The sequence below is a fragment of the Epinephelus fuscoguttatus genome, linkage group LG6, assembly GCF_011397635.1.
Source record: "Epinephelus fuscoguttatus linkage group LG6, E.fuscoguttatus.final_Chr_v1".
Lineage (NCBI taxonomy): Eukaryota > Metazoa > Chordata > Actinopteri > Perciformes > Serranidae > Epinephelus > Epinephelus fuscoguttatus.
In genome coordinates this window covers 29,144,827-29,170,627 of record NC_064757.1, presented here as the reverse complement: position 1 = coordinate 29,170,627, position 25,801 = coordinate 29,144,827, and the positions used below count along the sequence as shown (strand labels likewise).

At 42.3% G+C, this 25,801-nt stretch overlaps 1 long non-coding RNA gene across 1 annotated transcript; it reads right to left on the bottom strand.

Moving 5' to 3' along the window:
- Window positions 1–853: 853 nt before the first annotated feature.
- LOC125890927 (uncharacterized) lies at window positions 854–3,878 on the bottom strand. The gene is made up of 3 exons (XR_007449593.1): window positions 3,749–3,878; window positions 1,351–1,493; window positions 854–918 (listed from the first exon to the last, which is right to left on the bottom strand). It is a non-coding gene; the product is annotated as an uncharacterized LOC125890927 (long non-coding RNA).
- Window positions 3,879–25,801: the final 21,923 nt, after the last annotated feature.

Here is a 25,801-nt window from a genome sequence, read left to right as displayed (position 1 = left end):
AGAGAAGAGGGGCTTTTAGATGCTGAATTGTCTTTTGAGGTAGTTCAAAGGCAAGCCACGGCAGCTGCACCGAGCACTGGAGGCACTGGGATATGAGCCTTAATGTGCAGTTGTTGTTTATTTCTGTGAAAGATTGTTTTTTCTTACTCTTTGAGAAATGCTGAGCACTGAAAGTTATTTATATAAAAACTGAAGAAAGATGCAATTTAGAATAAAATTAGGCTTCATCTTTATAGCACTACTGACAGTCCAGTGAATGCTGAATCTGCAAAAGCAGTCAGACTCAAATGATTTACCAGTGTCTCGTAACGCAGCAAATGAAGTTTTGGGTTTCCTGTTGACACCAATTATTGTTCAACAAATTTTCATACTTGCAGCAACTTCAACCTTTTGCAACTCTCTGAACAAGCCTGCAGCATGAGCCTGTCAATGCATTCCTTTACGCCTTTGAGCTCTTTCAGGAAAATTGCACATGTAACTGTTAATAAAACATGCAAGACAATTTTCAGACGATGAAATGCATGTTAAACGACAGATGTTCCCTGTTACTGAAATGAAGAAATATTCCATCCAGTCATACATTTAGCCATGCTCTTGAGTGTCTCGTGCATTAATAAAGTCATGCAGTAATACACATTCTTGAAGGAGGCCACACGGTTCAAGCAGTAAAAAAATTATCACATGGTTTTAATTTTCCTCATATACCGTCTGCATACAAGAGATGTTTCAGAACTCACCACATAAAAAGGATGTGAGCTTTATTTTTAACCAAACTCCAATGCTAATGAGGCCACGCTCACACATGTGTGTGTCTTACTCTTTCCTGACCCATTATGTTTATGGTCTGTACACGTGCAGAAGCAACATGCATGCAACAATTACTTGCTGCATACCTGAAAGTTTCTCCTCTCGCACCTCCTGAAAAAAAAAAAGCACAAGAGATGTGTCATTGTGAAAGTTCTGCTCCTCGGAGGGGAAAATCATGTTGCTACATGAGCAGTTCTGAAAATGCTTCGCTCTCAAAACAGTAGTGTCTTCAAATCCAGGCTGATCAGCTGTTTCTTTATATAGATCAGCCTGCTCTGAATCTGAGCTTCAACATGCTGGATTACTGCAGAGAGCTGAGAGTGAAACAGCAATTACAGGCAAACAGTGTGGTAACATGACTTGTGTGTGTAGCAGCGGGGCTTAGCGAGCAAGGGTTACACGAGGCCCTGCTATTTCACAATATGAGTTGTGGCACAAAATGAGACGTAGACTGATATGACATCTCGTTGGAGCTGTTTGCATCTGAGTAATATTCTTGCTCAAAGCCCTGTAGGGTTATGACTTTATTTTGTGTGTGATTACATTTGTAGATGTTGGTTCAGAGGGGTTGGTTTGGATTCCTCAACCGACAGTGAAAGTGCAGATGGGGAAAGTGACTTGATGATGCTGTCTGTTTACTGTCACTGCTGTTAAGGTGCTTTTCAGCAAGGCACTCAGCAGGCAGTCTGGAAGAAAACAAGAAAGCTATGAGATTGCAGATCTGAAGAAGTAATAGTTCTGATATTATGTCAAAGGCAATAGTGAGTGACTGTAGCGTCCAGTCTGCCCTCAGTCCAACATGACAGGCTGGAGGTAGAGCTGCCCTGAGGGTACACCCCCCCACCCCACCCCCCCCCCACCCCCACCCCCCCCCACCTCCACCCGCCTTGTTAGTGGCATAGTAATCACAAAGATGGCTGAAGCTCTTGGCAAGCGACCTTTATCACCAGTCCAACCACAAGCTTCCAGCAAGAAACCACGTTTAGAAAAGGAGAAAGAAGTAAAATAAGAATAAACAGTGTGGAGTGCTGTGGAGACAGCTCTCAGCGAGTAAAGAGAATAGGTTTATTTTAGACTGGCAAATGGCATCTAACATTCGATATTTCACCAAACTTAACTTAAGTGCAACTAATGACAACAAAAACTGTACAGAAAAAGATTCCAAATGCTGACAGTATATGGTTTTCATTTGGCTGCAGGGGCTTAAGTATAGACAGTGCAGGCAGTGTGATTGGGGCCAGTGAGGTGAGGAGGCCCATAGAGGGAGTGGGCCCTCTAACAATGTGTTGGGCAGAAAATGGGCCCTTAGGAGTGATTGCCACCGTAGAAATATGCCTATGTTCAAGGAAGAACAATCATTAAATTTAAAAAGGTGCCATTTGAATAAGGCACATATACACATTTCTGTCATGTTTTTCATTTTTCTTTTTGTAAAATGGTCAGTAGCATGTATTAAAAATATATATGCTTATTCTACATACACTACAAATGAACAATCGCTGTAACTACCTTACACCACTTTGTGGCTGTTTTCTTGCTACTATAGTCTTGCTAAAAATGAGCTAAGTGTAATGTAAATTATAGGCCAATGCCACATGTGTATAACTATGAGATAGCAGTGTTATTCTGACCTGTTTCAAATTTTGTGTATTGCCATTAGTTAGTAGTTGGCGTAGAGGTGAAATTCTGCCCTGCATTAGTTTGGAGCTTTGTTTTTTTCAATTCAATTCTATTCAACCTTTATTTTAACCCGGAAATACACTGAGGTAGGGACCTCATTTACAATGTAGCCAAGTAAAACAATATAAAATTAAAGCACAGACACATTAGAAAATCAAAGAGAAACTTACATAAATGGCGACAAGATGTAAAGAGCATTAAAACCACAATTAAAAATGCAAATAAATAAATAAATAAAAGCATCAAAGAAGAATGAAACTTGGTAAAATGTTGAACTCATTAATCAGGTAAAACGGGAACACCTAGAAGTAAAATATGATGCAGATAAAGATCTGAATTGCCCTGTGGATACAAATGAGGAAAGTTTTACATTGTTCTGCATGTCGTTCCACGTGGCTGGTGCACAATATGAAAAACTGGATTTTCCAAAGTCAGTAAAAACGGCTGGCATATGGAGTGTAATCCAATCACGTACTGAGTTTGGTAAGAGCTCTCATTAATAGAAAGCATTGAACTGATATAAGAAGGTAAAAGACCTGATTGCCAGAGAAAAATGTGGCATTCAACATTTCTGCTAATAACAGATACCTACATAATAAATTTGCATATTATTAGGTAGCGAATACGTTGAAACTTTACGCTGTGGCTAACATGTGGTTAGGTTTAGCCACAAAATCACTTGGTTATGGTTAGGAAAAGATCATGTTTTGGTTTGAAATATCCTGTTTGGGAGTCACAGTCCTGGAAGGTAAAGCAGCAATGTCTCTTCTGTTGGCGCTTTTTTGTATATTTTATTGTAATAATATTTGATGTCTTTGCCACAGAGGAAGAAAGCAAATAATACCATATTCTCCACAGCCTTTAATATAATCAGCTTATGTTACACAATCTACTGAAAGAATTTCCACAATCTCACCCACACAAATGCATTTAATGAAGTGTAAAGAATGCAGAATATGTGACAGAATTTAAAGCGCGTAAGTAGATAATCCTTATTATCATGTTTGTATGTGTGTAAGTATGCTGTCACTTACTTATACAGCAGTAAAAAACTGTGTGTTGAGGTATTGTTTTACAGTACTCAAACCATCTAGAGTCTGAACATGCAGAAGTGACGCATGATGACAGACATTTTTTTGCTGGATGTATGATATAACAATAGAGTGTTGCGTCTGTCTGTTATTTAAAAAACACACTTTTATTCTCCCCGCCCAACAGTCTGAATAACAAAGGGCCATAAGGTTAAAAAACATCAGCTCACCGGATTCCCTGATTCCAAAAATAGTCTCCATAAGCAGGTCTGTTGACTTGCTCACCATCCCTTTACCTCATCCATGACATCACTAGCCGTTTGCTAAAAACACAATACAGACTTTGTGATTTACTGGATCTATTTGTGTCACCGTGGCTAAAAAAAGGCGCTGCTGCTCTAAAAATAGAGAGTGTAAACCGTAAACAATAGGGGTAAGACTGCTGTTATTACAGAGCTCAGTCTCCCTCAGCACTGCCAAGATTACAGGGGTCAGGAGCACGGGGAGACTGAGAGGCATTATTGTTGCTGACGTGGTGCTTGTTGTCATAATGACTATGCAGAAAAAAAAAGACTCGGAAACAATCTACACCTGACCTTTAGTGCAGCAGGAAATCCCGCTACAGCTAAGGTTTGAATTTGCTTTTGGAAAGAATTCAAGCAGGTGGGGGAAATCTTTCTAAATATAGTCAAACAGGTCGAGCAATCCCACTGTTGTGCACATATAACCTGATCTGGGTAAAACTGTCATTCCCAGGACCTTGCTATTTATAGATTCAGGGGATTTCAAAGGGTAAAAACCCCTCTTGTGTTGAGGTGTTGTGTCTGTAGAGGCCCTGTCTGTCTCTCAGTGTCTGGAAGCAGAGAAGTATTGCTCCATGACGCCTTTCTCTTCTCTGCCTCACAACCAGACTCCCCTTCCTATTGGTCTTTTCTTTTATTCCCTGATAGCATCTCTCTCTATCCCTCTCAGCAGTGATATGCACACTCAGCTCCCAAACCCCACCTCTTTGTTTCCAGCTTAGGGCTATACTGCGTGTGATCTCTCGGACCAAATATGATCTTTTGAAGAGGCACTAAATTAATACTTTTTAACAACCGCTCCAAAATAATCCTGTTCAATCCTGTATGTTTTTCCCCCCGGATTCCAATCCTTGATTAATGAGTTCAAAAGAGCCAGCATATGGGTACTCAGATCAGGGTGTACTGTACACACACACACACACACACACACACGCACACAAGATGGCAAACACACAAGCCAGGATTAAGATAGAGAAGGTGGGACTGCCATTGTGGTGGCATTATTGCTCATTAAAGCATATTTCTGAAGGGATTCCAGGGTTGGTGTGGGTCCAGAGGGATTTCAGGGGGGTGACGCCCACAGAGTGATTAGCGACCTCCAGATGTTCCCAACATTGTCTTTCTGACCACCAACAAAACAACCGTATGGCCTCTTCATACAGAGAGTGTGTGTGTGTGTGTGTGTGTGTATGTGCGGGTATACAGCCAGCTTTGTATCATAATAATTGTGTAATATGTGCAAATGAACTGTGGTTAATGTCCCTCCATCCAACCAGTGCTAAGATTTCCTTGCACCTGGTGAAACATGCGCGTCATGTGGTGAAGTTTCGCTGACTCTCGGGCTGTTGCTCAGACTACAAGCTGTACTTTGCCTGCCGCCCATGCTGCCACCATGGACACAAAGAGTATAGAAAGGGATCACGGGACAGACCCACCCCTTTCTTTCTCTCAAACTCAGACCAAACTCCAATCAAAATGGTAAAACTAGGCAGTGCTGATCAAATATAAACCAAGATGATGTCACTGCACTGCCTATTTCTTATTTTCAGAGACATATTTTAGTGTACTGTTTAGCTGTAATAGCAAGAGTTTGTGAACAGGAAATGGGCAACATACTGTTTCCTGCATAGTGAAAACAAAGGCTGAAAAAAACTTCACTATCACACTATCACACTGTAAAACTTAGCAGCCAAATCAAGATTCTGTTACTGCGTTGCCTACTGAAGAGGAAGAAAATATACTTTATTATTTTTTTCACTCTGTTGTCATACACACACAGGCCCTGAATACACACACATGCACAAGCAGGACCTATACATGCATTAAATGCAGGAATGTCAGAGTGAGTGCGCTGCCCATGGGCAGGCACCCCAAGCAGTTGGGGGTTTGGTGCCTTGCTCAGGGACACCTCGGCAGTGCCCAGGAGGCAAACTGGCACCACTCCAGCTACCAGTCGACACTCCATATTTGGCCCAGATGGGGACTTCAACTGGTGGCCCTCCTGTTTCCAACCCAAGTCCCTATGGACTGAGCTACGACCGCCTCATTGCTTGTCTCAATGGTTTTCAGAAACGTGTTTTAGCTTACTGTTTTACTGTATTACGAGCCATTGTGGACGAGTTCAGATTATGTCACCTACTGTACCACCTTACTGGGCCAATTCAGTGCTGTGCATTCTGGTAGTTGTAGGCTTTCTACCTCTTGATCAATAGTCTCGCCACCAGACAATCAGAGATCTCCGCCTTCTGATAGTCTGGGGACACTCCTTTCTAAAGTGTGTTTAACACACCGGCGAAAACAGCCAGCAACAAAGCAACGCCTCTTGCATTTTTGAAAAGGACATGCCCTCCTGGAAATGCGCGCTCCCCCTTTTCTCGTCTGCAAGGACACAAACACACAGAGAGCTTGAAAATGGATGCCGAGAGATTTAACTCCGTTTTATCAAATGTGTGCTCAGTCCACAAGATTGTGGAAATGAAGGACTTACAGCGACTTGAGCCATTTTGTACCGCTACACGTGTTTCTAGTGGGACTATGTTTACAAGCACAAGAGTTTAGCGAGCCACCGAAGGACCGCCCTGCGGATTTACTATTGGTTCTGCAACGTAGGGAGTTTTTTTAAACTCTGAAATTGTATCCGCCCATCTAAACACAAAATCAGGGAGAAAGTCATCAGTCTTTAGTTAAGCAAAGCGTCTAAAGACTGACTTGTGAGTCTACTTTATCAAAAGCAAATGCCACCGTCATTATTTTCTCTAGTCATGTAGCAACAATTTTGCACTAACAGCCTAGTTTTATAAAAAAGATATCCAATGGTGAAATACTTCTTCAACAAAGCAGCTCACTCACGTCTTTAGTCCATGTGCGCTAAGCTGCGCACAGCATAAGTTGAACTCAGGTGACATCTACGGTAATCTGTAAAGACAAGGTAAAGATCTAAAGAACGCTTCCCTTTAATGTTTTCAGACAGGTAGGCGATGGAGGAGTAGGAGGGACGAGGAGAGCTCCGGGAGAAGAAAGGGGAAATGAGGGGAGGGCCTCTTCTTTTGAGGAGGCTAATTTTAAGTAACCTTAAGAAGGGTCTGTAACAGTCCGGCTGCTGCGAGGCATTGATCTCAGGTCACTTTACCTCAGGCCCAGATCAGACAGAGCAGGGGCTGCAGGTTGCAAAATGCAAACTGCACTGCGTAGCATTTTTCATTGAAGCCTGGCCCAATGAGACAAGGTGCTTTTGCTGTTTGTTGCATCTTGTTTAACTGTTGCTGGGCAACTACTGAATCACTTGTCCTTAGCTAAACCGCTATTCTGCTGTGAAGCAGACTCACAGATCTGTACCTTAAGATCTGCATAGAACACAGAACAGGCAGAGGGCACATGGGGACTAGACACAGGGAAACAGAGATCAGTATGGGTTTAAGACTCTCAAAAATGAGGATAAATCATAGGGAGTAACACCAGCTGGTCCAGGACTGTCCCCTGGATGATGGTTGGTTCATGAGTCAGTGACAGTTTGACAATATCCTGTCAATCCGTGGGCATTATTACAGTTGGTAAAACGTTAGAAAGTAGTTGAGGCTATAGTTTGTTCGCCTCTCAATTCATCTGATTGGACAATGGGATAAAACAGCAATTAGGATCCTTTTTTCCACTCTGAATTTAAGTTTTTTCAACTCCTGCAAAAAGGCATGGTGCATAGAGCAGTAAAACGTGAGGAGCTCAGTACGCATGTGCAAAAGCAGCACGCACAATACTTCACTCTTATTGAAAATCATCACAAAAAGCCACCTCAGGCTGCTAAAATGCGCTCTGCCTGATCAGGGCCTTAGGCATCTCTAGTTTACAGTGTCTCACTTACTCAGAGAGAGACAGTGTTTATGTGTTGATGCCAGTGACAACAAAAATATGCTAATAAGCCATTTCGTCAGACATGAAAAGGCGCACTGTGTATATTACCAGTAGATGACCTGATCTTAGTCCTCACAATAAAACCCTTTGTGACTGATTTTTAAACAGCAAATTATCACAGCAGCGCGAGTTCACTGGGTGTGGTGCCATCAGTGCTAAGCTGTCGAAACCACATCAAACACTCGTCCTCGCTTCTCTCTTTTCACAACTCGTTATCTCATGTGTTTCTTCTCTCTCCTTTTTTTCTTCTCCTTTTTTCTCTCTCAGTTCATACCGTCCACCATACCTGCGCCTCGTTTCATCCCATTCTTTCCCTCTCTCCTTTACAGTTTCCCCACTTGTGCCTCCCATATGCCACAGCCGTGTAGCCTAGGGGTGTGAACCTGTGTGCACTCCAGACACAGGAAGGTAAGGTGGAAAGAAAGAATGAAAAGAAAGAAAGAAAAAAGAGTGAGGCTAGATGAGTTGTTTTGAAGAACAAAGGTTGTCATTAGCAGCTTTGTAACATGCAGAGAAACTCAGCAGCTGTGTGGCAATGACTATATGCAATCAAAGTAAATCTCATCCAGGCGTAAACAGTAATAAAAACATGTGGTAAAACAGAATGAGTCAGTTTCTCCTTTCTGCTGTAAATCAGCATTTATACTAACTTTACATTTGTTGCAAATGTTCTGTATATAGCCGTCACTATGCAATATATAAAGTCAAAGGATTGCAAGAATCTTCTGAGTCTATCCTCTAATCATAACGTGTCACAGGGGTCAAGGGATTACACATTCCTCGAAGTAATATATCGTATATTAGCAGTGAAACCAGGTCAGTGTGTCAAGCAGCATACCAGCCATGTATTGCCTCCTTTGTGTACCACAGCCACCCAGCATATATGTGGCTGTGCTCTAACCTCCCCGCTCCCCACTCCCCACCCCCCCACCCCTCCTTATTTCCTAGCCAGTCGACTGGTGACATCTCACGTCTCTTTAACTCTCACCCAACAGGTGAGGGCACAGCTGCAAGATCCCGCATACATCTGTCACAGCCGAGTGGCCGTTCGGAGGCAGAGAGGGCGGGACTCATAAGTGACACAGCTGTCCTCATAAACACATACTGCAGATACATATGGTGGAAAGATGGATGTTTAACAAACAGTGTCATATGTGAAAAACACCCCACCTACACGCATGTTTATGTCCACGACTTAGCTCCAGGGCGTAGACTGAGGTTTAATAGAAGTAAATAAACAACCATTTACGTGCATTTTTTTGTTTTCCTCGAGAACATGTGGATGTTTTTCTCCTGTGTTTCTTAAATGCAACAAAGTAGGGTAAAGGAGAATTTAGTAATTTAAGATTTATGAATCGTTGTTAGCTGAACGAACAACCACAACTGTTCTGTGGATATGTTGTGCATCTTGTGACTGTGCACATGGTGAACAGTGTTTTGTAGTACTTGTTATATGTAATGCACATGCTGTCTGTTTTCCTGTCAACCTGCCTGGAGACTGGGATGAAATTTAGCTTTTGGCTATATCCCTCATCATTGTTATATGTGGTCATGTCAAATAAATAAATAGAGAACTTTCTGTGCAAATTAATGAGATTAAACTGAGCCCTCGCGGTTTAACAAATTAGATTTAGAGTATATGTAACAGGGTCAATTTAGTGTTTAGCGAAGTCAAATGTACATTTGTGATATCAGTTTCTTATAATACTCAGTTTCTGTACCCCTATGTTCACCTCTGGGGGTACCACACCTATAAAGGGATGTCTCCCATCTTACATCTCCCCTTTTGGAGGTAAGCGGCATTGCTCTAGTACTACTTTCCATGTTTTAGCACTGTTAAGCTGTGTTTATAAGTTCATTTTTCAGCCTGAACATATTGTATAATATGCTAACATATTCCTGTGCCACTTAATTTTTGCAGGGGCTCAAGTTATATGGTCGTAATTGATGGAGGATTTTGTTTTTACCTGTTTTTATACCTGCTGTCAGGTATGTTTTCTGTGTTTTATTGTATTGAGTTGAATGTACATGGCCACCCTTTTGCCGTTGTGCTCCATGGGAGAGAGGCACGAGCTATACGGTCATAAATGATGGAGGATTTTGTTTTTACCTCGTGCTGTCAGAGTTGTCAGGAACAAACGGAAATCGCCTCCATAGATATCCACGGTCTGGACCTCTTCATATCAACACAGGGCAGACAACACTAGAATCCACTGGTTACATATACAAGAATAACAAAGTTTCTTTTTTTAACTGTTAGCTGTTCTCTATTCCTCACCTTTCCTATTTAAAAAGTCATCTTGGATAACAGCAGTGTTGTGTAAAATGTAAAATGTAAAAAAAAAATAGATAAAAAATTGTATTATTTATTTATCTATTCATTTAATTAATCGCTTTCTCCATCTCTATTTAAATATATGTCTATCATGTGTACGATTAATTCATTAGCATTACAACTTTAGTTCTAAAGGCTGTAAAATTAACCTCCACCTAATGCTGATTAAACTCATTACCATTATTTACTGAGGTTTAAAAGCACACACAGCTGCACACACTAAATGAACACCCAAGCACGGGTGCACACCTTATGAAATCCCCCCGTGGTTAGCGCTCTCCTCACACCCAACCAACACGGTTTCTGGGGTCCTCACTGCTCATGCTGATAAGCGGGGCCTAATCGCACCACTTCCTCCTTCACCTTGATTGATGGCTCACTGTCAGGCCCTGTGACCAACCACAGCTGAGCATGCAGGTCATGGGTCAAACCAAGAGAGATAACCACCTGCTGGAGCAGTTTGGTGCCCCTGCGTATATCACATGCTCTGTGTGGTGTGAGTGAGGTCGGGTGAGCGCGCTGACGTGCGCATGTTAGTCGTCAGGAAATTTTGTGAAGGTTTTCTTTGTTCTCGTGGTGGAAAACAAGCTAACAGATGTTTCGGTTTAGCATGATGACCAGTGACTGGTTCCAAACATCACGCGAACAAAGACTAGCCTTGAACACATGACATGAGCTGAACAAAGTTGTGTTACAGCAGAGCTGCTTTACCTCACTGTGGATAATCAAGATGAACCAAACAGTAAATCAGCCACTCCTTTAACAAGTTTGCAGAGTAATTAGCAGCCATTGTGTTACCCAGGTATGATTTTCTGTATGTCTTTCTGCTTTTTTAAGGGCTCACAGACACATCTGTGTTAATAACTACCTTTACCTTACATCAACCCCACCCAATCAATCTGCAATATAGCACAAGTGACACCTTTCTAACAATGATCATGGAACACCCACCCAGGTAAACACAGGAAGTGGGTGTAACCAACAAGATAGAGAATAAAATCCCACTTCCTAGGAACACCTGGGGTGAGCTGACAAAGAGGACAGCTTCCACCTTGTTAATACAAATGCAACCCCCCTCTTTAAATCTGAATAAATAGGCTAATTGCTAATCTGCTTCACATAATTAAATTGGCAAGTCTCACACGCGATGAAACACACCCACTTTCTTGTCTGTGTCTACTTCTTGTGTCCTTATGAAGGAATAAATAAATAGCAACAAAGTCTGTCAAAGTGTTGTTGCTCCCTGCTCTTCTCAGACAAATTATGAACAGGCCATAAGTACTTCGGTATGAACAGTGTGAGGAGGGAACGTAATTTCACAGTGATTTGAAGGTGGTGACCGCTCTCATTAGAAGTTCAAAATATCTTATGAAGTCTTGTCGAACAAAAAACACTTCAGAATGAAAACACATACAGTAAAAGCAACTTATTTTGTTAACTCTTTGGAAACAAGAGTTAAGCCACAACAACATGAAATAAAATAAAGAATAAAAAATGTAATAAAATAAAATAAAACAAAATGAAATAAATTAAAATAAAATAAAATGTAATAAAATAAAATAAAACAAAATGAAATAAATCAAAATAAAATAAAATAAAATAAAAAAGGTAAGAGATATTTTTCCCCACTACTTTGTGCTGTTTTTGGACATTTTTCTTTGTCTGGTTTGACAGATTTTAGAAGTTATCTATAACTTCATATTCCACAGTCTCCAAGTTTGAATCGGCCACATGACTGGGCAACAGACTGACCATTAGCACTGACATGTGCTCTCAGTGGGAGGGTTAACCATGCTGAAGGTGAGGATGAGTCAACTGCACTCTGATTCTTGAATAACGAGAATCTGCTCTCGAGAATTCAACCGCAAGTGTTTAGAAAATTACACGGGACATAGACACCATATAAACGTGATAATATCCCACTGGAAACAAATCTCACATGTCAATGCAATGAATATTCCTCCTGAGAGCCGGAGAGAAGCTGCAGCGTGATGATACATGAAACCAAAACTTTAAAAAGCAACGATAAAAGAGCAGATAATGTCGGAGCTTATTAACACCACGGTCTTGATCAATTTTGCCCGGGGCTGTTTAATACAGGGTCTCAGTACTCATCCCTGGCTGGACCACTTGGAGGTTGCTTCAGGGCCGGATGTGTCCTGCAGGCCGGCAATTCAATAGACCTGCTGTAAAGAGATCACTTCATTATTACACCACTTGAATTATGAAAAAGGCTACCTGCAAGAGCTCCATGCTCTTTGCAAAATTATTATATGATACTGTTCTGTTTCTCCTAAATGTCAAATAAAAAGGCAGCGTCTGTGCAAGTGATCCAAATTAAGGAAGCTCAAGTTACCTTTTCTCACTTAAACTCACAAAAGTATGCCCTAGTGATCACATTCGCTCGTGTTAATCCTCCAGGGTGTGTGTTAACAAAGATAATGAGCTACTTATCAGATGGTTAGTTCTGGGATTAATTGCCTGGTCAGTGCTATTCAAACACGACACCCCGAAGACACCCCGAGGGCTGGCTGCACAACTAACTCATCTGTAATGCAGAGCAAGCTGTTGTGAAGCTCATTACTGTGAGTGGGAGCACAGAGATGGAACACACACACACACACACACACACACACAATCTGACAGACTGCACACTGAGCCTGTAATACACAGAAATGTTTCGGCCCTCATAGTTAAGCAGATTTACTGCAAAAGGGATTTTGCTGCTATGACCAAAAACTTACTCGAATGAGAGAAGTGTAGCTGGAATTACTGTAAACTGTGACCCTGTGTGAGTGGTAAGTGCTGAAATTGCTGTCAAGGCCTCTTCCCTCCTGCATTATTAATAACTACACACACACACACACACACACACACACACACACACACACACACACACACACACAGATGGACTCAAAACACTTTCTGTCCTGCCACTTTATGCAGTCTGTTACACAGCTGTCACCGTAGTTAGCAGGCAAAGTTCTTTTAAAGAAAACCCAACTGTGAATCTGAAGATCTGACCACATCGATCTGATATGTTTCAAAGCCCCTGAGTGTTCATTACGCTCTGTTCAGTGTACAAGTTGCTTCTCCCCCACAAGCTCTTTGATTATGGAGGAGTCTCCTCAGGAATGTTGTGCTAAACTCCGCACTGCAGACGTAAGGCTTTTGGGTCGAGGACGCATACCACTGATTCCATTCATTTTACACTGCACACATGCTCAGAGAGAGAAAGAGAAACAGAGAGAGAGAGAGGGCACTGAGGGAATTCCCATGGGGCCTTCTCTTTTGGTGCGCACTAAATGCTTACAGCAACAGCTGCAGACACAAGTGTGTGATGTTGGGAAAACCTGCTGCTGAACATCAAACCACCCAAAAAGCCCATTAGATCTGTATTTCACAGAGGTGGAGTAAACTCCCTCTGTACTTCAAGAGAACTCATGTCGGCTGTTTGTCATTTGCACGTTTGATGATTCAGATTCAAAAGTTTTTTTGAAGGCCGTGATCAGACCTGTATCAGATACTGAGACTGTAGTGAAAGGTAACCAAGTACAATTACTCATGTACTGTACTCAAAGGGGTAGTTCAGATCTTTTGTTTAGGTAACAAAAACACGTGGTTAGGTTTAGGAACAGGGTTTGGCTTGAGAATCTTGCGTGATGTGACAGGTGAAAGTCGGTGTTGGTTGGACCCATCCACCACCCTCTCCCGCCCACCCCATTCGGACTTTCGCCGGCTTAACAATTGTCCTTGTGCCGCCACATTTCCCCCTGACTCCGCCAGGCGGCGTTAAACCATAGCAGCAACCAGCCACGTATAATGCCAACGTTTTTTGTTGGTTTCTGACACCACAAGTCAGTCCCCAGGCTCCCCAGTTTGGAGAATCAGGCTGGAGTACTGACACAGCAGCTAAGAAATGTATTGCTGCGGATAGGGGCAGCAGCAAATTGAATTTTAACCACCTAAAAAAAACAATCTCAGTTAAAGTGTATGCTAAATTTAGAATATTTTCACCGCTGTACCTCACTGTCAGACAGCAGCTTCCAACAGGGAAATGAGGCTGTTACATTGCTCTCTTCAAAGCCAGATGCCATTGACAAAAACAATGATTTAAAGGGATAGTGCACCCAAAAATGAAAATTCAGCCATTATCTACTCACCCATATGCCAACGGAGGCCCTGGTGAAGTTTTAGAGTCCTCACATCTCTTGCGGAGATCGGCGGGCGGAGCGGCTAGCACACCTAATGGCTGAAGGCGCCCCAGACTAACATTCAAGAACACAAAATTGAAGCCACAAAATATCTCCAACATGCTCATCCATAGTGATCCAAGTGTCCTGAAGCCGCGACATAAAAAGTTGTTTCGAAAAACGTCATATGAACTCTGTTTTTAGCCTCACTGTAGCCTGTAGCTCCGACTGCTTCTCTGTGCTCCGCGCTGATGTGTGTGCGCCTGTGCGAGACCAGTGAAAGCATGAGCTTTGCTTACCTGTGTTTACATCACGTGACACGTGCACCGCAGGGGGAGACAACAGTAACCACAGTAGCTAAAAGATAATTTGCACTACGGTCTTTTAGCAAAGGACAGCCTAACATGTCTGAAGACTTTGAAACTGAGGAGGAACAGCATTAGCATTTCTTTGTTGAGCCGTATTTGTCTGAGCCCGAGTAAACGCACGCGGAACTCAGCAGCCGCCGCAGCTCCAGAGCATCAGCCAGCCGCAGAATACCGGAGTCGAGCACTGGAAACCTGGTGGTGTAGTTGTTTCAAATGCAAAGCAATGCCAACGGGTGAGGAAAGTCTTTGCTGCTCAGACTGGGAATTGGCGATGCCTGCACTTGAGAATCTGGACATCAGTACTGACGAGACTGCTGCTCTTCAGAGACCGTGCATCACCGATCACCCTGAGCGCGCACATGTGAGCGCGGAGCACAGAGAAGCAGTCAGAGCTACAGGCTACAGTGAGGCTAAAAACAGAGTTCATATGACGTTGTTCTTGGACATTAGTCTGGGGCGCCCTCAGCCATTAGGTGTGCTAGCCGCTCCCCCGCCGATCTCTGCAAGGGATGTGAGGACTCTAAAACTTCACCAGGGCATATGGGTGAGTAGATAATGGCTGAATTTTCATTTTTGGGTGCACTATCCCTTTAACATCACTGAGCACAGGAGCTACTGCTACCTCAATTATTTTGCTTGTGTTACAGTCTGACTTTGGTGTTCAGAAGGATTCGATTTACTAAAGTCACGCTATCAAACAGTCTAACTAACTGATCAAGGCAGCAGCAGACCAGCAAGCCAAAATTACTGTTTTTGTCAGTGGAGTCCGGCTGTGAACAGAGAGTCAATATGGGGAACTGAAACTGTTAAGGACTTCCCGGTCGTAACGAGCGGTCTCACAAAAAGATAATGCAGTTAGAATATTCTCTATATAGCTTAAACTGTTAGATTGGTGGGACTTTTTTAGGTTGCTCTAACACGTTTTATTGCTGCTCCTATCCACAGCAGTACAGCAGTGCTGGGGGTGTGACAACAGACATCTATGAAATACACTGACTGTGGGTAAGTACCCCTTACCACACTTCAAAAAATATCCAAACTATTCCTTTAATTAAACAAATTAAGAGGTAGAATTTTTACTTAAGTATTCCCATTTTATGTTATTGTACACTTATACTTCACTACATTTTAGAGGGAATATTGTACTTGTTACTTTTCAGATTGAAAATGAACATATTTGCATACAAAATGTTATTATCTTATTAAACTACAGTAAAACAGTAGTTAAAAAGTAGTATTTCTGTACTAAAGAAGGAAATACAGGACTTTTTCTTTGTGGTATTGCTATTTTTAATTAAGTAGAGACGCTTAATGCTTCCTCAGTTCAACTATCTTTGAGAATTTCAATATTTTCTCTTGAAGTTTCTGCATTTTGCACTTTCAACAACACACAAACCAAACAGAAACAGCCTCTGGCTCACTCGCCTGCAGGTTTGCGGCTGGAAGGCATCGTTACCCTTAAGCTACTGCGTGTGTTAATCTCCATACATTCATTATCTCCTCTTCTTTGGTTCAGCGAGAGATTACAACTCAAAAAAACAATGAGGTAGTTTAGCCAGTATTATGACCCAACCTCGTTTCCAACCCGTGTGATTAAGGAAGACAAAAGAAAATCTGGGGGATAAAACAATATCTCTCTAATGCAAAGACATTTGTTACACTGTGATGTGATTCCTCACTTTGGCTGATTTTCCTGAATGTTATAGTAGCGTGTGAAAAAAGAAAACTGTCTGCAAAGACAAGCAGAAACAATGGCGATCCTATTGTTTTGTCAGTGGATGTTTACAACGGCACGGTCTGTTGCTCAAATATGGTTATCCATAAATGGTGGCTCCCCCTCAAAGAGCAGGAATCGTAATCCCTCAGTGTCAGATTAGCAAATGCTTAAATTCCTTCTGCTATATATTACTACCATATTCCTGGCTAAAGGATGCAGAGATGGAGATGGATGGAATGGTATTGATATGGAATGAAAATGAGAGCAATGAGTGAAAAAAGATGAGAAAGAGGAGAAGCAAAAACAGCAGATTTAAGAGAAAAGGTGGAACAGAGTTGGAGAGAAGATAGTCTTAAATGTGTTTGAGGAGCCCTTTAAAGAAACTTGAATGTTGCATGAGTATGAGCGGGAAGCAGAAGTACTGTAAGTGCAGGGTGTGCTAAATTTATCTCTGCTTTTTGGGGAACAAATTCAAGTTGTGGGAAAAGAGAGAATAAAAAGACAACAGTGATAAAAAGATCATGTCAGAAAGAGAAGAAAGACAAACTCTCTTCTCCTTCACATCATCTGCAACTGAACATTTTGATCTCCTCACCCATATTTATGCACACGAAGACTAACCCCTCCAAACATACACTTCTCTGTCTTTTCCCAACTCTCTCATACACATAAACACACACAACAAACGCGCACACACATAAATCCTCAGGGGGCCGCTCAGCCGCTGGCTCTCGCTGTGAAAAACATCCCAGGGGGATTTTAGAGAGCACTGATCCTCTGAGATTGCGTATGTGTCAATATGTAAACATGTGTATCTGGATGCATTGCTCTGTTTTTGTTTTGAGGGATGTACTGTATTTTAACATGTGGCCTTTGATGTGGCGGTAGTGTTGTTGACATCCACATGGTTACACTGTGCCCTTTTGGGGGCTGAATTTATTAAGGGATTGTTTGACTATGCAGAGGAGCGCAGGAGGATTATGACTAAGTCCAATGTGTTTAAAAACTACAATAATAACCATGTGTGATGTTTACACAATGTTTTCTCTTAAGCGTGTGCCAACTGCACTTGGCATCGGGCTCTCACAGTATTCTTAAGCTATTGTTGTATTTCATGTGACCATTAATAAATCATTTCATGACAATACTGGAAAATAAAACATAATCTTGTTGGCAATTAACAACCAGTCACCATGTAAATAAAAACTGTATTAAAGGAAAACCTCGTCTTTTTGATGAATTAAAGTCATAGAAGTCTGGGTTTAATAACAGCAAAACAACACTCACTGGCCACTTTATTAGGTACACCTTTCTAGTACCATGTTGGACCCCTTTTGGCTTCAGAACTGACTTAATTCTTGGTGGCACAGATTCACCAAGGTGCTGGAAACATTCCTCAGAGATTTTGGTCCATATTGACATGATAGCATCACACAGTTGCTGCAGATTTGTTGGGTCCACATCCATAATGTGAATCTCCCGTTCCACCACATCCCAAAGGTGCTCTATTGGATTGAGATCTGGTGACTGTGGAGGCCATTGGAGTACAGTGTTCAAGAAACCAGTTTGAGATGATCTGAGCTTTGTGACATGGTGTGTTATCCTGCTGGAAGTAGCCATCAGAAGATGGGTACACTGTGGTCATAAAGGGATGGACACGGTCAGCAACAATACTCAGGTAGGCTGTGGTGTTTAAACCATGCTCAGTTGGTACTAAGGGGCCCAAAGTGTGCCAAGAAAATATCCCCCACACCATTACACCACCACCACCAGCCTGAACCGTTGATACAAGGCAGGATGGATCCATGCTTTCATGTTGTTTACACCAAATTCTGACCCTACCATCTGAATGTGGCAGCAGAAATCCAGACTCATCAGACCAGGCAACATTTTTCCAATTTTCTGTTGTCCAGTTTTGGTGAGCCTGTGTGAACTGTAGCCTCAGTTTCCTGTTGTTAGCTGACAGGAGTGGCACCTGGTGTGGTCTTCTGCTGCTGTAGCCCATCTGCTTCAAGATTTGAGATGGTCTTCTGCAGATCTTGGTTGTAACCAGTGATTATTTGAGTTACTGTTGCCTTTCTATCATTTTGAACCAGTCTGGCCATTCTCCTCTGACCTCTGGCATCAACAAGGCACCTATAAGTATATTTTCTCTTTTTGGGACCATCCTCTGTAAACCCTAGAGATGGTTGTGTGTGAAAATCCCATTAGATCAGCAGTTTCTGAAGTACCCAGACCAGTCTGTCTGGCAGCAACAACCATGCCACGTTCAAAGTCACTTAAATCACCTTTCTTCCCCATTCTGATGCTCAGTTTGAACTTCACTCTTATGGTCTCACTTATTGCGAGAATAAGACCGTAAGATCAATTCCAGTATCTGTCTGATCTGAAGCTTAGCATAGCATCAAGACAGGAAGCTGGGGAGACAGCTAGCCCTGCTCTGATCAAATGTACAAAGGTGCCTACCAGCACATCCGAAGCTGATTATTTTGTGCTTTATATTTTGTTTATCCGTCCAAAAACCAAAGCATAAAAACCACAAGTCACAGCTTTACAGGTTGTTATGTACCAGACCTTTTTTTGGCTTGCCACAGTGACTTCCTGGAGTTTCCGCTAGTTGCCCTAAAACCACCAAACTGACTAAGTTTTGGCAAAAAAGCAAATAAGTGCATCTCCCAAACTACCAAACTATTGCTTTTAATGTTTAGCCAGAAATGTATAATCCCTCTTGAAGGGATTATTTGAGAGTTGCACAAGTTGGAAATACCATTTTATGTTTTCTGGAAATTTTTGATGGTTTTGCTAACCACTTAAAAGCTCAACTTCAAGTGTTCAAACAAATACAGTGAGAGTTTAAGTATGGTGAATAGGGTCAGGTTAGGACAGCAGAGCACTGGGGCAATCTAGGATAACTCAAACAAAGTTACAGTATTTGCAGAAAAAAATAACACTGTCACAGTTCAAGGTTTATGCTGCATTTAAGAGAAAAGAGAACCTCATTTACAGAAAATAAATTAACACTTATATATCTCTAAGATGTGCATTTCTCTATTTTGTCATGACACTTCATGCAGGTGTTAAGCACACGCATTTGTGCAGAACATTTTGGGAGTAAACTCTCATATGCTCATAGGTGTGATCACAGACAGCCTGTCTGCTCTGCAGAAAGCAGTAAGTGACAGAAGCTGTGGTTGCGTCCTGAAGTCACCTACAGCAATCTCCTCGTGCGACCCAGATTACATCGCCCAACATGCCCCCGTGGTCAGAGACACTGCTGATCCTATAGTCCAGACTTTTGCTGGTGCTAGGCAGCATTGTGCATCAGGCACACAAAGACGGCCTTGTGCTGATGCAACAAAAGGCAATAGAGAACATCAAACACATCTGTAGAGGGAACACCCCCACTGGAGGCCAGAGGCAAATCCCCTTCTCTGTGCGTGTGTGCTTGTGTATGTATTTTTTGCATGTCTGCTAATGATGCATCAGTTTGTGTGTGACTTTATCGCGCACATCCCCCCCCCGCGCGCCCCCAGCAGTGCTACACCCAGTGTCCCTGTGTGGGCCCCACGGAGGGGTTGGCTGTGTCCTCTGGATAATCAGCTGGTGAAGGTCTTGATTAGCGGTGGAACAGCTTAAACTTTGCCCAGCTTCAGCTGCTTGGTTATGGCCCTTTTCTGCGTCAGAGAGCAGATACTCTGGACCCAGAACTGGTCCCATTACAAGGCTGTCTGGAGGGAGTCCAGAGCGAGGAGTGGGCCTTGTTCACAGTTGAATGTTCGTAGGGGGTAAGACTGACCCCCCAAGAATGAGAAATAATATCCCCCACACATGCAGGGTTTGTTTGCTTTCAAGGTTCTCACAGTACTGCCAACTCTCTCCTCCTCCTCCTCCTCTTCCTCCTCCTCCTCCTCTTCTTCTTCTTACTAAATCTCCACGCTAAACAAAGGGCCTGTTGAAGAGGATTTTATGAGCATGAATAGCATCGTCCATTAATACCATGTAAACAGTATAGTTGTGTGTGATTCAGAGGACCAGCAGTGTGTGCAGCTTCTTCATCTCCAGCATTGCTGCTGTGTGAGATCAAAAGACTAATAACAGCACAGAGAGTCATGTTGCTCAGTTGTTCTGGATATTGATAGTCACAGGGCTGAGAGGCTGAGCTGTCCTGTGGTACTGACTGTGTGGTTCAGTGGTATGACAGCAGGATGAGGCAGCATGAGGTGGGCAGTGGTCTCAACAAAGGATAAGAGGAGGGCAGTAGGAGGTTTATAGGGGGATGAAGTAGGAGTGGTGGTAGAAGAAAAAGTTTGCTGTTTGTTGGATGGGTAGTTCAAGATATCTGTTTCCTATAATGCATATAACAGAGGATAATGTGGACATTTTAACAGTCTGTTGCTTATTCTAGTTGCAGATTGAGGAGTTTCTGGATATTTTACTAACTAAAGACAAACTCAATGACTACATTTACATGTGAGAAATATTCAAAAAAAGACAATATTCTTACTAAGCTGTTTACATGGCTATTTTGGAGCTGCTTGTCATTTTGTTTCTTTGCATCACGATAGGATTTTTTAAAAGTTTCCTACTGGTGGTGGACTTTTTGGACCTCCTTTTACTTCCTTCAACCACCTCCTTGAAAAGGTTGGTGTTACGATATTTGCACATACCGAAAAAAAAACCCCTGCTGATATCCGAATCTATGATTTAAAGTAGGTATGTTTCTCCTTCTGACCAGAAATGTGGGCTTTTCCTTTGGGCATGCATCTCTTCCCCAGCCTTGCAAACTTGAGTTGAGTCACTTGGTTTCTGTACAACGCATACAAGACAATGCACAGAGCCTAATGTAAACAGGCAAGCTGTCTTGTGTTGCAAAATGTGATAAAAAACAGTTCAATGCATATTCTGAATGCACTGTATACATGCCCAAATTCATTCATTCATTCATTCATTCATTCTCTGTAACCGGTTATCCTGTCAGGGGTCATGGGGTTGCTGGAGCCTATCCCAGCCATTCACAACCATTCACATCTGGGCAACTTAGAGTCATCCATTAACCTAACCTGCATGTCTTTGGACTGTGGGAGGAAGCCGGAGTACCCAGAGAAAACCTGGACACGGGGAGAACTTTAACTCACGTTTCACGTTTCACATGGGACACACACACACACACACACACACACACACACACCAGTGTCCTGATTCAAAGTCCTGTTATGATAGCCTTATTAGTAGTTTAATGAATATCTTGTAGCTGTGGGCGTGGTTTAGGCAGGAGGTAGGAGGTAGGAGTCAGCACTGACGTCACACTTAGGGGCTGGTGGTGTTATCATTAGCTGCAATTAGCCTCGCCTAGAGGGAGAGCTGCGATGGCCTTTGAGCTGACCGGGCATGCCATGAGTGAGACGCCGGAGGTAAGACATTCTGAAGACAAAGGAGACAGCGTTTGACATGCCACCATAAATTATGAATGTAAACATACATTCACTCCGATCAACCACGAAGAAGAGTGAGCTGGCCGAGTGGTCTGACAGAACAACACTCGAGGGGGTGTCCGGTGGAGTTGCCTGGTCTGAGGAGCAAGAGTTGTGGCCTGGCCGTGAGTCAACCACACAGACCCCCCAGATAGGAAAGGTCCCACTCACCCAGGAAAGTCCAGGCACATTTCTCACATCTAATACAACATGTAGGGAGAGGATCTAAGTTACAGGCTTGAGGTTCCACAAGCCAGGTTTAGCATAGCAGTGTAACAGTCTTGTGTTTGTTGACCAATCCAACCCCTGACCTTCCTCCCCTTAGCGGACTTTGTCACTCTTTACATGTCGCCTGACTTTTGAGGTCACCACCTACCAATAACATTTGTAGTTTGTAGAAAAATTAAATATAGCATGCTGCAGACATACTGTTGTTGCTGATACTGCCACAGAGTTAGCTCAAGTTAGAAATTAACTCCATGTTGTGGCTTTGATGAATACAGTTCGGAAGACGTTATGAAACCTCTCAGTGATGCATTACTATGACCTGGGCTGACTTGAAGCCAATTATTAAGCTAAACTAAGATCTCACATACCTTGCACCCATGGCCCAATGTCACAAGTAGGAAAAACAATAAAAGTCCCCTAATTCTTTTATTAGACACATTTATTTCCCCCTGCGGCAAAATCACGGGAAATATCAAGATGCATCACACTCCTACCTTTATTCATAGGCAAAGCGTTTAAAAATAGGCGCAGTATTTGAGGCTCTGATGACTCAGTGGAATTTTGCATGTACCTGTTAAATGTTCCTGTTTGCTCCCTTTGGAGTGCTATGATAACAAAAAAAAAACAAAAAAACAGCTTCATTCACAAATCTGTTTAAAACAGACGGCTTGCGTTTGCCAGCCTCTTAATTAGATTCACTCTTGTTTCTCAACACCCTTCAGTCAACCTGTTTCTTTCTTTCTGTGACTGGAGAAACACACAAGAGCAACAGCATTGTGTAATGAGAATGAATCATGTGGGCAGTTCATATGGCCTTGGTGCTGTTTCCCCTCCGAATCAACATGAGCAGGTGTTTGTGAATCAGGATTTACCGGCAACAGACTTTCATCTACAAAAGCGGGTGAGATTCCGGAGCGGCTTTTTGCATGCAATTGTCATTTATGAATAACAAGAGCAAAACACCACATTGTTTGAACAGCGCATGCTTTAAAATGTGCTCTATAATCACATAACACCATTAATCTGCTCCATGCAGCTTTTAGTGGACTCATATACAATGTAAAATATTTGGATTGTCAACCTGTTGTGGCAGTTGTACAGAAGAAATAAAGCTTTGAACAACCGTGAACAAATCATAAGTCATGTGGCTGTTGCTCATTTTTCAGTGGTTGCTTATGACAGGATGGGGACAGTTGTTGGCCTGGATCTGCAGAATTTGCTTGGAGACAGATCGTTTTGCCCCACATTTGGTTTCCAGGCCTATCGCAAAGCAACATGACACACAATCGAGCAAACAAATAAACCAGCCAAGGAACACACAAAGCATTTGTCCAAGGGCACATCTAATATGTGAAACAGGGATCTTTTGCAAAGACTGCATGGCACAAAGGCACCATTTTGCTTGCTCTGTAATAATGGAAATGAAAAGTATGTTGTTTCTAAATATTTAGAAGGGGGTGTTGCAATTGCTTACACCCATATAGTAACATAAAGTTGGAGTTATTCTAATCTACAGGGAGGGTTCAGTCAGGTAGAAAAGCTATACTGTATGTTGTCCATTTGTAAAGGCATAGCTGGTGATCTATTAGTCCAGTGTACTTTATAGCCCCAATCAATATACATCATTGTCTGTTTGTGAGGCTATGTCATCAGGGGACATCTGAAAACAAAGTGGTCACATGGACTCTGGTGTGTGTGGCTGTTTCTACAGGAACAATAAAGAATTTCTGAGGAAAAGTAAACAGCTTTTAAGAGGGGAACAGCTGCACAAAGCCAATAAAATGAATGTGTTGTGTAGACACACAAGATAAGCCTCTAATCATATTTTAAATATATGAATATGACAAGGTCAGGGTTAAGGTATCTTTAAGATGAAAACAACAACTCATTCTATGAACAGCTGATGCAGATGCACATCAGCAGGGGATTTTTCTTCACATGTTGCAGGCAGGAGTCAGCAGCAGCAGCAGCACAGGGACTTTTGCTCATTATTCATAGTCTAACTTAATGTCAGAGGACTGTATGACACTGCTTCTAAAAGGTTTCAGATGTAGACAATTCCAAACGTGTGAAAACAATGCTGAGTCTGTTTCAGATGATGATAAAATCAAAACACAAGGCAGAAAGACAAACAACAACTTGCATGTAAACCCCTCTGTATTTCTCCCTGTTTCTTTCCTCCACTTGAGGTGAAAATGTGCACGTCAGGGAAGTTGTTACATGCAACAATGAAGCCCTGTCACCCTGTGCAGATGCCATGTGACAGTTCAGATTTCCTCTCTGTCCCTCTATATCGGAGAGCATGCACAGACAGAGGCTGCAGCACCCTGCCAAACACACAGCATGATGTGTCCCCGTGCTCCCGCAAAGTTACACAACCCTGGATCACACAGTCAAATGGTACACTGTGAACAGGCAACAAGAAAACATGTGCTCTACATTGATGTTGTGGTCATCAGACCTACAGGGCCAGTGCCTTCTTATCCTAGCAGTTAGTTAATTGCATTCACCTGCCACTCCAGGTGTAAATCTGTACATCATTAGACAGCTGGATGACAAGTTAGCTCAGCTCCAATGCACACAGAAAGCAGGGGTGTACTGTGTTTCAATGTGACAAACTGAGGGGAAGCTGTGCGTGTGTTATGTAAGGGTTAATGTGCTTTTACATGTCATGGATGTTATGGAGGCATTTGGTCCACTGCTTCTTAGATAGCGTCCTGAGAGGTGTACACATGCATCCACACATGCACACTAACACTTTCCCTCTCTCAGACTCACATAATAAGCTACCCTAAACCACATGCAAGTGTCACCCTCATCTTCTCCCTGTCTTGTGATTTCGTGCTTCAAACACTTACACATGTGTCACATGTGCAACCTCATGTGCAGTAACTATGACAAAAATCCTTGGTTTGCAGCTTCCTTAAATGGCAACCTTGAACTTAGAGTGAGACTATGTAACTTTTATAGGAAGAAATAAAATGATCTGTCATATTAAAATGTTTCATTTAACAATAAAACACACTCTTGTGCAGCTCAACACACTTGGGGTTGCTGCTACAACCTTAACTAGCCTGGAATGACCTGTGCTGATGGTGGCTAATGTTACCTAATATTAGCACACCTATTATTACTATTAGATACTGTAGGTATACACTGCTGTGTAGCCAACCTTACTAAGCCATTTCACCATCTTGTGCAGTTCCAAAGAAGAAGAAACATTGTCTCTTTATAGATTTTATATTGAGATATCTTGCACATAAAAATGGCTTTCTGAGGCTCTGGGTGACCAGTGACCAATATTAAACCTTGATGGTTTGTATCATCCTCCAGCCAACACCAACAGAAATAAACACGTAAACAGCCTGGAACAAAAAGAGGTTTTGCTCTCTAGCTAGCTTCCCTGTTAATGACAACTGTACATGGAGTGAATTTTTATACAACTAATCTATTTAAATTTCATCAAGGCTTAAGGTTATGCATTATTAAGGATGCGGCAGCTTTGAATGACTGTCTGCAGGGTCACCACAGTCTACAAGTCTTTTATAACATTTTGGTCAAACCAGAGAGCTGCACAGTGAAATTCATTCACACATCTTCATGAAATAGGATGTTTGGTGAAGCTACAAGCAGGGCTAGTTGAGAAACTACTGCGGCTGGCAAGCTAATTGCTAACATACCATGGGGATGCTGGCAATAACCAGACACCGAGAGCTCTCCAACTTTGCTAATTTTTGCTGATGGGACAATTAATTTCACAGAG